The 12,569-nt window shown below is 38.1% G+C and overlaps 1 protein-coding gene and 1 long non-coding RNA gene across 5 annotated transcripts in view; one reads left to right on the forward strand and one right to left on the reverse strand.

Moving 5' to 3' along the window:
• Positions 1-12,569, forward strand: part of LOC137490091 (uncharacterized) — a 392,659-nt gene that overhangs the window by 179,008 nt on the left and 201,082 nt on the right. The gene's annotated exons all lie outside the window — the stretch shown is intronic.
• Positions 1-12,569, reverse strand: part of LOC103909899 (uncharacterized) — a 49,478-nt gene that overhangs the window by 1,703 nt on the left and 35,206 nt on the right. For 2 of the 4 annotated variants that reach the window (XR_012402368.1, XR_012402367.1), the window contains exons 3-7: positions 9,295-9,566; positions 5,697-5,824; positions 4,826-4,925; positions 4,605-4,703; positions 970-1,148 (exon numbers count right to left, since the gene is read on the reverse strand). This is a non-coding gene — a long non-coding RNA (uncharacterized lncRNA). Of the gene's footprint in view, positions 1-969; positions 1,149-4,604; positions 4,704-4,825; positions 4,926-5,696; positions 5,825-5,929; positions 6,210-9,294; positions 9,567-12,569 lie in introns of those variants that run through there. The other 2 variants (XR_012402366.1, XR_012402369.1) reach the window with 2 other exon arrangements.

Below are 12,569 nucleotides of genomic sequence, written 5' to 3' on the forward strand. Positions count from 1 at the left end.
TTTCTTGTTCTATGATGCATTGGGCTAGCCTATCTTTGACTGGACTGTTTTTGCAGTAGAGCCGAAATAAGGGACTAAATCAGGGCTACTCAAAATACAGATTGGGCTACAGCCACTCTGAGCCACAGTTTAGCGGCCTCACAGTTTTTTTTTTAACACTAACGAGCCAAAACAAATACTTCACAATATCTGCATGTGAAAGCATAAACTAAAGAAAAAAGGAGTTTCCTGCATCATGACACAAATTAATTTGTCATTTAATCAAGGGCCTCCCTTCTGTGGGCCCTGTGGCTTCAGCCCGACCTAGGCCTTGTAAGCCGGCCCTGCTCATAATACTTCATACTGATGGTCACTAATGACACTAAGGCTGAAATTTTATAATAAAACAGCAGGTGTACTAAAAAAAAATTGTATATTAAACTATCATTGTATATAGTGTAACATTGCAGAGCAGTTTGAATTTAGGGAATAATATTGTCATGCAATGCAATGAACCTAAATCATACTTTTTCTGCAGTGTGCATTTATAATCTTTTTGAGTGCTATTACACCCGTGTAGATTTCTACTAAGTCTCTCTAACATAACTATTTTATGCAGCACAAGCCATCAGTTGCATTATCAGTAAAGCCGAATTTATAGTACATGACTTTAACCCTCAGCAGATCACTGTGCTGTTCAAAATGTTGTTATTTACACTAAGCGACAATACATAAATGATCCTGAATTGGAGGTTCAACCAACAGCTATGGCTTTAGAATAATGTAAATGTTTCTCAGCTTAATAATAGCTTAATGTAAATATTTAATGGGTGATTTTACTACATATTTTAGTAAGAAACTATTGAAATTATGCCACAATTTTTAATATCCAGGGCTCCCTTCAGGGAAAGTTTTATAATTTGTTACATGTGAACTATGGTCCTTTTAATGAACATATTGTACATGTCAGCATGTTGCCTAGGTAATTACCTCTGAACACACAGCACTTGAACGATGTTCTCAGAACCTCACTTTGCCGTTCTGTGAGGCATTTGCACAGCTCTCTCAGTTTAGCTGACATGGCAGGTAGACCTTCAAATGCTAGTAGAAGCTCCTCAATTTTCTCTTTTACATCACAGAGCCCAGAGTCATCATGTTGTGAAGTTTGCCTTTTACAGAAAAATAAATATAATTATTGACAGGTTCTAAAAACAACAATAGTTTTAATTTTTTTTCTGTGAATGGCTTAAAGAACTCAAGGCTCTTGTGAGGTCATAATTGTAGCCAAAGTATGCATTAAAGCAGGGGTGTCCAAACTCTGTCCTGGAGGGCTGGTGTCCAGCTGATTTAAACACCAACTTGCCTCAATACATCTGTCAGGATGTTTCTAGAAACCCTAGTAAGAGCTTGATTTGCTAGCCTACCAGTGTCTGATTGAGTTTGGACACCAGCTTTAAGGCACACTTTGGCTACAATTGGACCTCATGAGAGCCTTAAGTTCTTTAAGCCATTCACAGACAAAAAAAATTAGAGCAATGAGGCAAAGCAGGGGTGCTGAGGTCCGTCCGTGTGAGGAGAGGGATTGGTAAAATGTGGTGCCGGATCCGGATCTGGCTTGTTCCAGCACAAATTAAGCCGTGTCCATATGATACTTGAATGAAAATATGGTAATTCAAATAATGTCAACCAAAAAACACAGTATGGACAAGAACCAATGTCAATGCAATGACTGACCCAACAGTTTTGTTACCAATTTAAAAAATTTTATTTTGGTGAAAACCAGCAGTTTAAGAGAATAAATAATTGTCCCATTGGTTACTGTGCTATACAAGTACATTTCCATCAGCATCTCATCAATATATTGACATACTGCCATTATGCTGCCATATTTCATAATGCTGCTATGCCTCAATATTGCTCCATTTTATGTAGTAGGCTGTTTGTTATTAATCAGATTAATGTCTGCACAAATCAAAACTTTGAGACCAATTTTACTTCTGTATTTTGACAACTCTAAGAGAAATAGAATATTGAATTAGAAAACTGCACAGGGCACGTCTTTTTTGTTTTAGATTATTTTCTTTTTTCCTAAACTTAATTGGATGTAGTAAAATAGCCACTTCATTCAGAAATGAACACTGACAGTTTGAGGGGCGTGGTTAATTATATTATTCTCATTATTCTCAAGTCCTTATGGAGGCCCAGCGGGAGGACCACAAGGTAATCCGGAGTCTGCTGACCCAGGAGATCCAGCCTGCAACAACATAACATCTCAGCGAAGAGTGTAGCGGAAGCCCTGTGTCGTATAATCTCCCGAGTGGGAATCTCCAAGGAGATTCTCGCTGATGAAGGCACCGCATTCATGTCACGCACAATGTGCGAACTTTACAGATTATTGGGCGTTAAATCTATTCGCGCCAGCGTCTATCACCACAAACAGACAGGCTGGTGGAAAGGTTTAATTGCACGCTTAAATCAATGATCCGTAAATTTGTTCACAAGGACGCGAAAAATTAAGATAAGTGGTAGGAGCCCTTATTATTCGCTGTGCGGGAGGTTCTCCAAGCCTCCACGGGGTTTTCCCCCTTCGAGCTTCTCTATGGCAGACAGCCCAGAGGGGTTTTGGATGTCGTAAGAGAGGCTTAAGAGGATGAGCCTTCTAATAGTAAAAATGAAATTCAGTATATTCTGGACCTTAGAGCAAAACTCCACACACTTGGGCGGGTCTCTACAGAGAATTTGCTTAAGGCCCAGGATGACCAACGCCGCCGTTATGATAAGGGCACTAAACTACGTAAATTTTTACAGGGAGATAAAGTCCTTGTACTGCTATCCACTTCCAGCTCTAAATTACTCGCCAAGTGGCAAGGGCCATTTGTGGTCACACGACGAGTCGGTGATCTCGATTACGAAGTGGTTTGTTCAGATACGGCTGATTTACATCAGATCTATCACATTAATCTGCTGAAGCAGTGGAGGGAGCTGGAGGACGTGGTGTTGGCTACGCTTGTTACTAACGAGGATGACCTGGGGCCGGAGAGCCCCGGCCGGGAAGGTCCGAGCGCTCTGGTTACGGGGGGCAATCATCTCTCAGCGAGCCAGCTCCTCGACATCCAGCACCAAAGTGAGTACTCTGACGTGTTTTCGCCCCTTCCCGGTCATGCTAACCTGATTCAGCACCATATCGAGACTGAACCGGGCGTGGTCGTTAGGACCCAGCCGTATCGCCTACTTGAACACAAGAAAAATGTGATTCAAAAAGAATTGAGTAATATGTTGAAAATGGGAGTAGTAGAAGAATCCCACAGCGACTGCGCCAGCCCGATTTTCTTGGTACCCAAGACGGACGGCTCGGTCCGGTTCTGTGTGGATTATCGCAAGGTAAATGCTGGGTTGAAATTCAATGCTTATCCAATGCCGCGTATTGACGAGTTGCTCAACCAGTTAGGGGGTGCTCGGTATTACTCGACATTGGATTTAACAAAGGGATATTGGCAGATCCCCTTATCTCCAATATTCCGCGAAAAAAATGCCTTCACTATGCCATCCAGATTACACCAATTTGTGGCGCTTCCGTTCGGGCTGTTCGGGCACTGGTGACGTTTCAGCGCCTGATGGATAAAATACTCTGCCCTCACGCAGCATATGCCGCTGCTTATTTAGATTACATCATCATTTACAGTAATGACTGGCAGCAGCATATGCAACATCTGAGGGTGGTATTGTCCACACTGAGACGGGCTGGGCTCATGGCCAACCCACGGAAGTGCGCAATTGGGTGAGTGGAGGTAAGGTATCTGGGCTTCCACTTAGGTCACGAGCAGGTGCAGCCACAAATTGATAAGACTGCAGCTATTGCAACCTGTCCGAGACCCTGGGGTGCAGCAGGCCGGACGGCTCCCTGGCCTGAGGCGGGCGGTAGGGGTATGTGGAGAGGTGAGCATAATCGAGCACCCAATAAGGGGGGAGAGCATACTCTGAGCCCGGCAGCTAATCAGCAGGTCAATCAAAAATGATAAATAACACCTGTCTTTCTAGTGATTGGGCCGGAGACACTCCCTTCTTAAGGAGAACGGGAGGAGCAGTCGGGAGAGGTGAGAGCACACGCACACAGCCTGCTACATGTGTGGTGGCATTTAAAACAATAATAAATCAGTTTGCTTACCTGAATCGCCGACCCTCTCTTCTTCTTCCCACAACAACTAACCAAAGGTTAATTGTTTAAGACAAAAATGTATGAAGCTGACAAATAAGTGTTTTAATCTCAAGCAGATGTTAAAAATAAGGGAGTTTAAAAATTTCAAGGTTGTTAGTAACTTTACAAAACATAGTTGTACTGTAAACTAAATGTCCCATCAGACCTGGCCAAACTAAAACACTGACAATAATAAAACAGTAATAAACTATGACTATTTAATTTATTTATTTTTTTTACCAGACACAGTGTTGGTTTTGAATATGACAACATATCTTTTGAAAGATAAATCTAGTAAAAACACTAGCATGATGGTGGGGTTATTTAAAATAATTTGAATGGATATAGAATGCAATATAAAATCCACTAAAGATTTTCCATAAATTGCCTGAACATTAATGAAAAGTTTAAAGATTATTCATGATTCTACCCTAGTTTTCTTCGTTTTCTTCTTCCCATCTCTACAAATACTTGTCCCACTCAGTCATTGCAAAGATTCGCGTAGAGTTCTGTTTCCAATAAGACGAACCTGTGTTAGTGGGAAAAATAATAAAGTTGTGAAATTCAGAATGACAGCATTATTAACAAGCAGGGGTGAACTTAAAGGTACAATGCTAACCAGCTAGCATAAATCTCTGAAACACACCCCACCTTAAAGATGACAGCAGAACCCTCACTCAGGGAATAGTGGTTGGTCGGCGGCATGCAGGTCTTACACTCATTACCAAGCCATACTTGCTTGCTGTTCAGACTGAATAGTCAGAGTAGCATGATAAACAATATAAGCATGTCAGGTTGTCACTGTTCAAAAATGAACCGATGTGAATAAAGCAACTTCAGCTCAGTAAAGCAGGCTTGGTGGAATAGTGCCATTTACTGTTGTTAAACTAAGTTTAAATCTACATTATCGATGCTGTAAAATGTCCCTTATGAAACTGAAAATAGTCACATCAATTGTTCTCCAGGAGATTTCAGTGGCTGAACGACACGTCTGAGCATATAAAAAATATAATTTGTAACAAAACATCTACATCAGCTTTGTAAGCTAAAATAGTTTTAAAACAGAAAATGTATAACAGAAATACTTCAGCCATGGGGTCATCCTTCCACCAGCGTGCAAAACTAACTCCAATATTAATTCAGAAGTTTAAAAAGTTGATTATGCATGTTTTTACCACTCGCGCTTTTTCTCTCTCATGAATCCGCAGTGGGTGTATGTGTAAACAGCTGCGCATTAGTTCAAATCTACAATTGCTGACAGACAGTTTGAGCTACTTATCGGAATTTTGGGAGACATCGGCCGAACAATATTTAATTGGTTGAACATTTTTTAGTCTTATGCCTTACGCAGAATATAAAAATACATAAAAATACATTTAGATCATTTACTATAATCAATAATCTTATCGGAATGTAAAGAGACTTTCAACCAGCACAACAAAAAATGTTTCTGAAGACAATCACCTACTGCACCTTTAAGTAATTAAAAATATATTAATTCAATATCTTCTCCAAAACACACCTCTTATGCCAGGGTTCCTTCACTTTTAGTTTCATGGCAGATAAACAGGCGTCAGTTTTCTCAAAGGGAATAATCAATTCCTTTTCCTGCACAATTTTTCCCCCTCCAGCTGACCAAGGAAAATAGTTCTGTGAAAACACACAAAAGCACAATGTACCCATCAAAAGTAGTTATTTTAACAGGTTAAATAGAGCAATTAAAGTACATTTCAATATCTTTAAGACTTTCCATACATTAAGTCCCCATTAGGTCACTTTAGGTTTCACTGGTAACATTTTAAGAGTCGACGCCTCAGCCAGCGCCTCAGCCAGAGTCGACGCCGCAGCCAGAGTCGCCGCCGCAACCAGCGCCTCAGCCAGAGTATCCGCCGCAGCCAGTGCCCTAGCCAGAGTTGACGCCGCAGCTAGAGTCGACGCCGCTGCCAGAGTCGCTGCCGCCTGAGCTTCCCGAAGGGCCGCCGCCTCCTAAGCTTCCCGAACGGCCACAGCTCCTCGCCTTGGCGATCCTAGCCAGACTACTCGCCCTGCCGGCGCCACCCAGATGGCTCGCTCTGCCAGCTCCCCACAAGCCTCCAGCTCTGCCGGCTTGACCCGCATTACTCCAGGTCCTCCCCCTGTTCCGCCTCCGCTCGGCCTCCCGCCTGAACAGAATTGGATTGTCTGGAATCCACTCTAGAGGGGGGGCTATGTCACATAACCAGCGATCGCTCTCCAGAGATCGCTGGTTCTCACACGAACACCAAGGACTACACTTCAGCCTTCCCCTGTACTACATCTTCATACACAGTGTTGGGAGTAATGCGTTACAAAAGTAATGTATTACAGTAATGTATTACATTGTCCTGTAACGCAGTAGTGTAAGGCATTACTAATAAATTTTCAGTAATATTTTACTCGGTACATGTTCAGTAACGCGTGCGTTACAACACACTTTTCGCCCGCAAGACATTAACAAATAAAAAATACTGCAGTTCTATTTCCTGTTCGTGGCTAGAGAATATATGCGCGTGCTGTCATTAATCTCCCTCTGGCTATGGGACCTTTTTACTTTGAACGCGGAATGATTTCAGCTTCTAAGCTCAAGGTCCGGGGCTATTGGCTCAGCCCGGTTCGCAGTACGCGTAGCGGAAAATCAGCAAATGGATGAAAATGGCATATGACAGTGCATTCGCGAGACGGACGTAAGTGCATATGGCGTTATTTCACTGAGAAATGTCGTAAGCTCATTCATGTAATACGAGCGAGTGAACAGGCCGGTTTCCTCTGTGGACAAAACTCCTCGGGTTCACTCAACACTGGCTGGGCTGCTCACATGCTAACGACCTGCTCTCGCTCCGTCAGATGATGCAGACTCACAATCTGTGCCTTTTGTTTCCTCTTCCTTTCGTTCTGTTGCTCTCCAGAGATCCTCCTATTTAATTGTTTCCCAAAAATTTTTATATGGTTTATATAGTGCTACACTATTTACTTACAGGTTAAGATAAATTCTATAATAAATACTAGTGTTTTTGATTGTAAGGTATACTGCCTATGTTTTAGGCTATAGTATTTACAATGAATGCTTAAGCATACTGTCGTATTAAGAATAGTGAACTCATAAAATTAAATATAAAGTGTAGTTTTACTACAGTAAAGTGTGGTGAATTGTAGTACAATCTACCCCATATTTTTAAAAAAATACAGCACTGGATCATTTGTTTATTTTACACTTGTTGTGTTACCATAGCAGCTATAGTATTACCACAACAGAGTAATTAAAGTACTTAATGACAATATGTGTGTTTAGGGGCCCTGTGGAACAGCTTCTTCTCAAAATGAAGAGGATGGCAGGGAAAAATAAAAAAATGTGATTGATAGTGAGATTTATTTGAAGAGTGAATAGTACAGTAGGCTATAATACCTTATAAAGTGTTTCTATTAGTTACATTTCTGCTTGCGTTAATTTTTATTTTTGTCTAAATGCTTTTTTATTTGAAATCATATAACATACAGCCAACAATGTTATGGTTTATTAGATTAAAAATTAAAAGTCTATTTTAGTATTTTGGTTATTGTTAATAAATAGTGTACTAATATGATTCATATCAAAAAGCTTGAAAGGAAGAGGGAACATAAGACACAAATTGTGAGTATATTTAAGAGATTGTGAGAATTTGTGCGCGAGCAGCGTATGTGAGAGCTCGCAAGAAGTTTTGTCCACAAACAGGAAATCGGTGCACAAACATTATACTGAGAAAGCGGTTCATCATGCTCACTTTGTGCAGGACGGTTTTGTGTTGTAAACCACTTGAATGTAAAGTAAATACAATAATGGCAACAATAAGAAAAGAAACTAAATCTGCATTTTGTTATGGAGTTTACATATCGGCCTGTTGTGTCTAATGTGAATATAACCAAGCCATTCACAGATATTGCCAGATAATCACTTTACCTCTACCATACTTTTAACAGATCATTTGTAATTCTGGCTGTCATCCTTTCTTGCATTGTCTTGAGCCATCACATTGCCAATTATATACTATATTGTTAGTAGCCTGGAGAGGTCACAGTCATTCTGCTACATCAAATCACTTTCTACTGGATGTAAAATGCTCATTATAGAACATTATAGAATTGTATAATGTTAAGTTCTAATTCTATAGTTATTTTGGTGAAAGTAACTTAAAAGTAATATAAGAGTAATGTAACATATTACAATTCTGAGACAGTAATATTGTAAGGTAAGGCATTACATTTAAATAACAGTAATAAGTAATCTGTAATGTATTACAGTTTGTAAGTAACTTGCACAACACTGTTCATACATGCTCTCCTGTTACTCACACATGCTCACTCATCAAGATTGATTACATTCTCATCAGCTGAGCCTTGTCAGAGACTGATTACACACCCTACATAAGACACTCCTTTACTCATCCAGTTTGCCAAGTCTTGTTAGCTGTTTCAGTTACTTTACAACGCGTTCCTCCCTGTCTTTTTTCTCCTTGTTAGACTCTAGCCTTGTTCACCTTTGTTCTCCTGTTACAAGTGACCAAAGATATTTAGAAATTGAAAAACTAAAATATTAAATTGTATTAAATGTAAGCAAATATATATTGAATTGCTTCTCTTGATTTTTCCTTTTTTATTTAAAATATTCTTCTACAACATACAAATTTGGCTGTATTTGTTTTTGGACCGTTATCATGAGTTATTTTGTTAGATAAGGTGCAGATTTGGCTTCAGTACTGACTAATCTAATGTATATGCACAAATATAATGTTGTACAGCTTCATAATACAAATATTAATTTAAGAGGGATCTGTGAGGGTGTTCGTAAATATGCTAAGCACTGTATATTGTATAATTAAAAAAGATACAAAATATAATTTAGTGTAAAATAATATTTAAGATTTCTAATACTCTTTAAGGGTCTTGAATTTCTCCAATTTGATTTAGCAACTTTTTAATACCCTGTGGTCAACCTGTTTAAACCCACATTGTTTTATAACTTAAAAAAACAAATTTGTTAAACAAAAAAGTTGACTTATTTCACTGCATCAAAATTTTATCAACATGGACCAATTTATATCTGCTAAAAGAAACTGTCTTTAACCTACCTCTGATAAACCTTTGGGCTAACGTTAACTGCAGGACTAACTGTGCGTGCAGCTGTTGTTGCAGTGGCAGATCTTGAAAAACTAAATCGTGGTCGACCAGGATTTGGGTTAGAGGGAATTGGCACTGGGCTAGGCAGTGGCCCAACTGCCTCATCGCCCATTACCTCAAATGCACTTCCACCATTTAGGTCAACACAGCTGAAGTATCCTGATGCCGTTGGAAAAATTGGGATCCCCGCGTTACTTATTAAATAGACACTTGTCTGTGTTACCTACACAAAGGAGACAAGATAAAAAACATCACTTGGTCAGAATACAACTCAGTCAGAATATTAAGCCACACTTTGGACCAAAAATTGTATTCGCTTTCAGTGCTGGAAACCCATGTGCATTGTTCGAACTATACCATGGCCTTTGGGGAGCCCACTTTTTTTAATTAAAAAATGTAAGCACAAGCTCTGTGATTGGTCGGCTTGGTACCGGTGACGATCATGGGCGGTGCTGAGAGGCACGAGCCCGGTGGAGCGAGCATTTACAAGTGTGGAGTCCAGATAGAGACTTTGGTTTTATGTTTACCTTTTGGTTGATGTCCGCTGGTTCAAGCCTCTAAATGCGCAGTTTTTAGCTACTTGTATCTTTCAAAAAAAAAAAAACACCCGTGAAAAAACTCGACACTAGGGCTGTGCAATTAATCGAAAATCCGATTTCGATTTTAGCTTCTAACAATTATGATAAACCACTAATCAAGATAAACGATTATAAACTTAGCAGCGCGCAAGACCGCATGCTCGGCTCAGTGTGCGAATGAGACCAAATGCTGACCTCATGCTTCTGTGTGTGCGCGCCGCACACATAGAAGCATGCGGTCAGCATTCTGTCTCATTCACACTCTGAGACAAGCAGCGCGCACACATCTAAAGTCATCTTAATGTAAGCTCTTTGATGGTCAAATAGGTGTCAAAACGCAGTGTTTTGAGATAATTCATATTAACCTTTATTTGAGTAATAAACACGAGTTGAGAATCAAAAGACGTGAAAGAGAAACCATTAAAGTGACAGTGCAAGATGTTCCTGCTGCCTCCTGTTTTTATGATTATTAATCAAACAGCAAAATGAGAAAATCCCTCACTGCTCTTAACTGAAAGACATTTGTAGCTAAAGTGTTTTTCTTACAGTGAAGATGCTCAAAGCACAGATTGTTTTATATTTTTATTCTATTGTATTTGTTTATCTTTCCTTTGCAGGGTGGAAAATAACTGTATATATATATGCAGTTAAAGTCAGAATTATTAGCTCTCCTGAATATTAGCAACCCTTTCCCCCAATTTCTGTTTCATGGAAAGAAGATTTTTTTTCAACTTATTTTTGTACATAATAGTTTTAATCACTCATTTCTAATAACTGATTTCTTTTATCTTTGCTATGATGACAGCACATAATATTAGACTATTTTCAAAATACAAGCATTCAGATTCAAAGTGCGATTCAAAGACTTAATTAGGGTAACTAGGCAAGTCATTGTTTAACAGTGGATTCATCTGCAGACAATTAAAAATATTTATTGCTTAAGGGGGCTAATAATATTGACCTTAAAATGGATTTCAGAATATTTAAACCTGCTTTTATTATAGCAAAATATATATAATAATAAAAAATAAAAATAAGCCTTTATTTTTATATATTTATTACTTTAAGAAATAAATATTATAGGAAATACTGTTAAAATTCCTTGCTCTGTTAAACATCATTTGGGAAATATTTATTTAAAAAAAAAATTCTCTGGAGCGCTAATAATTTTGACTTCAACTAGTAATTGTTTAGAATAATCGTGATTACAATTATGACCAAAATAATTGCCCTACTCAACACAGAGAAATATAAAAACCTACTGGCAGCTAGCGTCTCGAAAGTGTAATTGCAGAGCTAAGTACACAAACATCGAGCAAAAGTATCAATGCAAGTTTACCAGCAGGGCCGGCCCAAGCCTTTAGGGGGCCCTAAGCAGAATTTTATTTGGGGCCCCCTTGGTGCAGGCAATATGATAAATTATTGTTAATCCTTAATTATCAATTTTATTTGCTGTAGCTGTGTTGCTTACATTATAAGATATGCTTTTTTTCTTACATATACTTTTTGTATTTTCTAGTTCAAATATCTAAAAGAAATCACTTTAAATCAAAATCAAATTAAATCAAGAAGCATTTTCAACAGATAATCTGTCTAAAAAATGTTTATTCTTTAAGATTTTTTACATATTTGGACAAGAAACAAGACAAAAACAATAAAAAGGAAAGAATTTTTGCAGTATTTACCAACTGTCAATGATTCATAGTACATGGCTGTGAAATTTGAAGAAAACCAACCATGATATATAAACATTTTTGCAAATGAAGAGTAAAAAATGCATCAAAAAGTTATAAGATGCATTTCTTTCATTAAAAGCACATGTTTATAATATTGCAACTGTGTAATAAAGCACACAACTTTTCAACAAGCTGAAAAATGCAGAGATAGAGGGCGCATCTCTAAATTAGTCAGAGCAGCAGCATCACAATTAACCTAGTTAAGCCTTTAAATGTCACTTTAAGCTGTATAGAAGTGTCTTGAAGAATATCTAGTCAAATATTATTTACTGTCATCATGACAAAATAAAATAAATTAGTTATTAGAAATGAGTTATTAAAAAGATTATGTTTAGAAATGTGTTGAAAAAAATCTTCTCTCCGTTAAACAGAAATTAGGGAAAAAATAAACAGTGGGGCTAATAATTCAGGGGGGCTAACAATTCTGACTTCAACTGTGCATGTTAGAAAACAGTTAAAATAGCAATTTTATGCTTTCTAGTTTTATGTAAACTAAAGACATTTATTACAACTTGGCCAACCTATTTGATGTATTTTATGTATAGCCCTGGTTTATTTTTAATCATGCAAAATTTTGCATTGCACTAGATTAATATATTTTCTTTAAGAACAGTAACTGATTGGAATACTCAGAAAGGTGAGCACAGACTCCTCTGAGCACTTATAATGCCTCCAGCAGTAGAGAACATTAGTTATTTTCTCATCAATTTAAAAAGAGCATTATTTTTAAGTTTTTCTATTTAATTTATCTAATATTTTCAGCACAAATACCATCTACAAGACTTTGCAAAGGTCTGCAAGGGTTAAATAAATGAAAAACCCTTCATGTGTTCTTGTCCTATTATTGATATCTTTATATATTTTGGCGGAATTAAATAGTGTGAGCCCATATTCCTGTATAAAGTTTCACAA

Source organism: Danio rerio, chromosome 4 (genome assembly GCF_049306965.1).
Source record: "Danio rerio strain Tuebingen ecotype United States chromosome 4, GRCz12tu, whole genome shotgun sequence".
Classification (NCBI taxonomy): domain Eukaryota; kingdom Metazoa; phylum Chordata; class Actinopteri; order Cypriniformes; family Danionidae; genus Danio; species Danio rerio.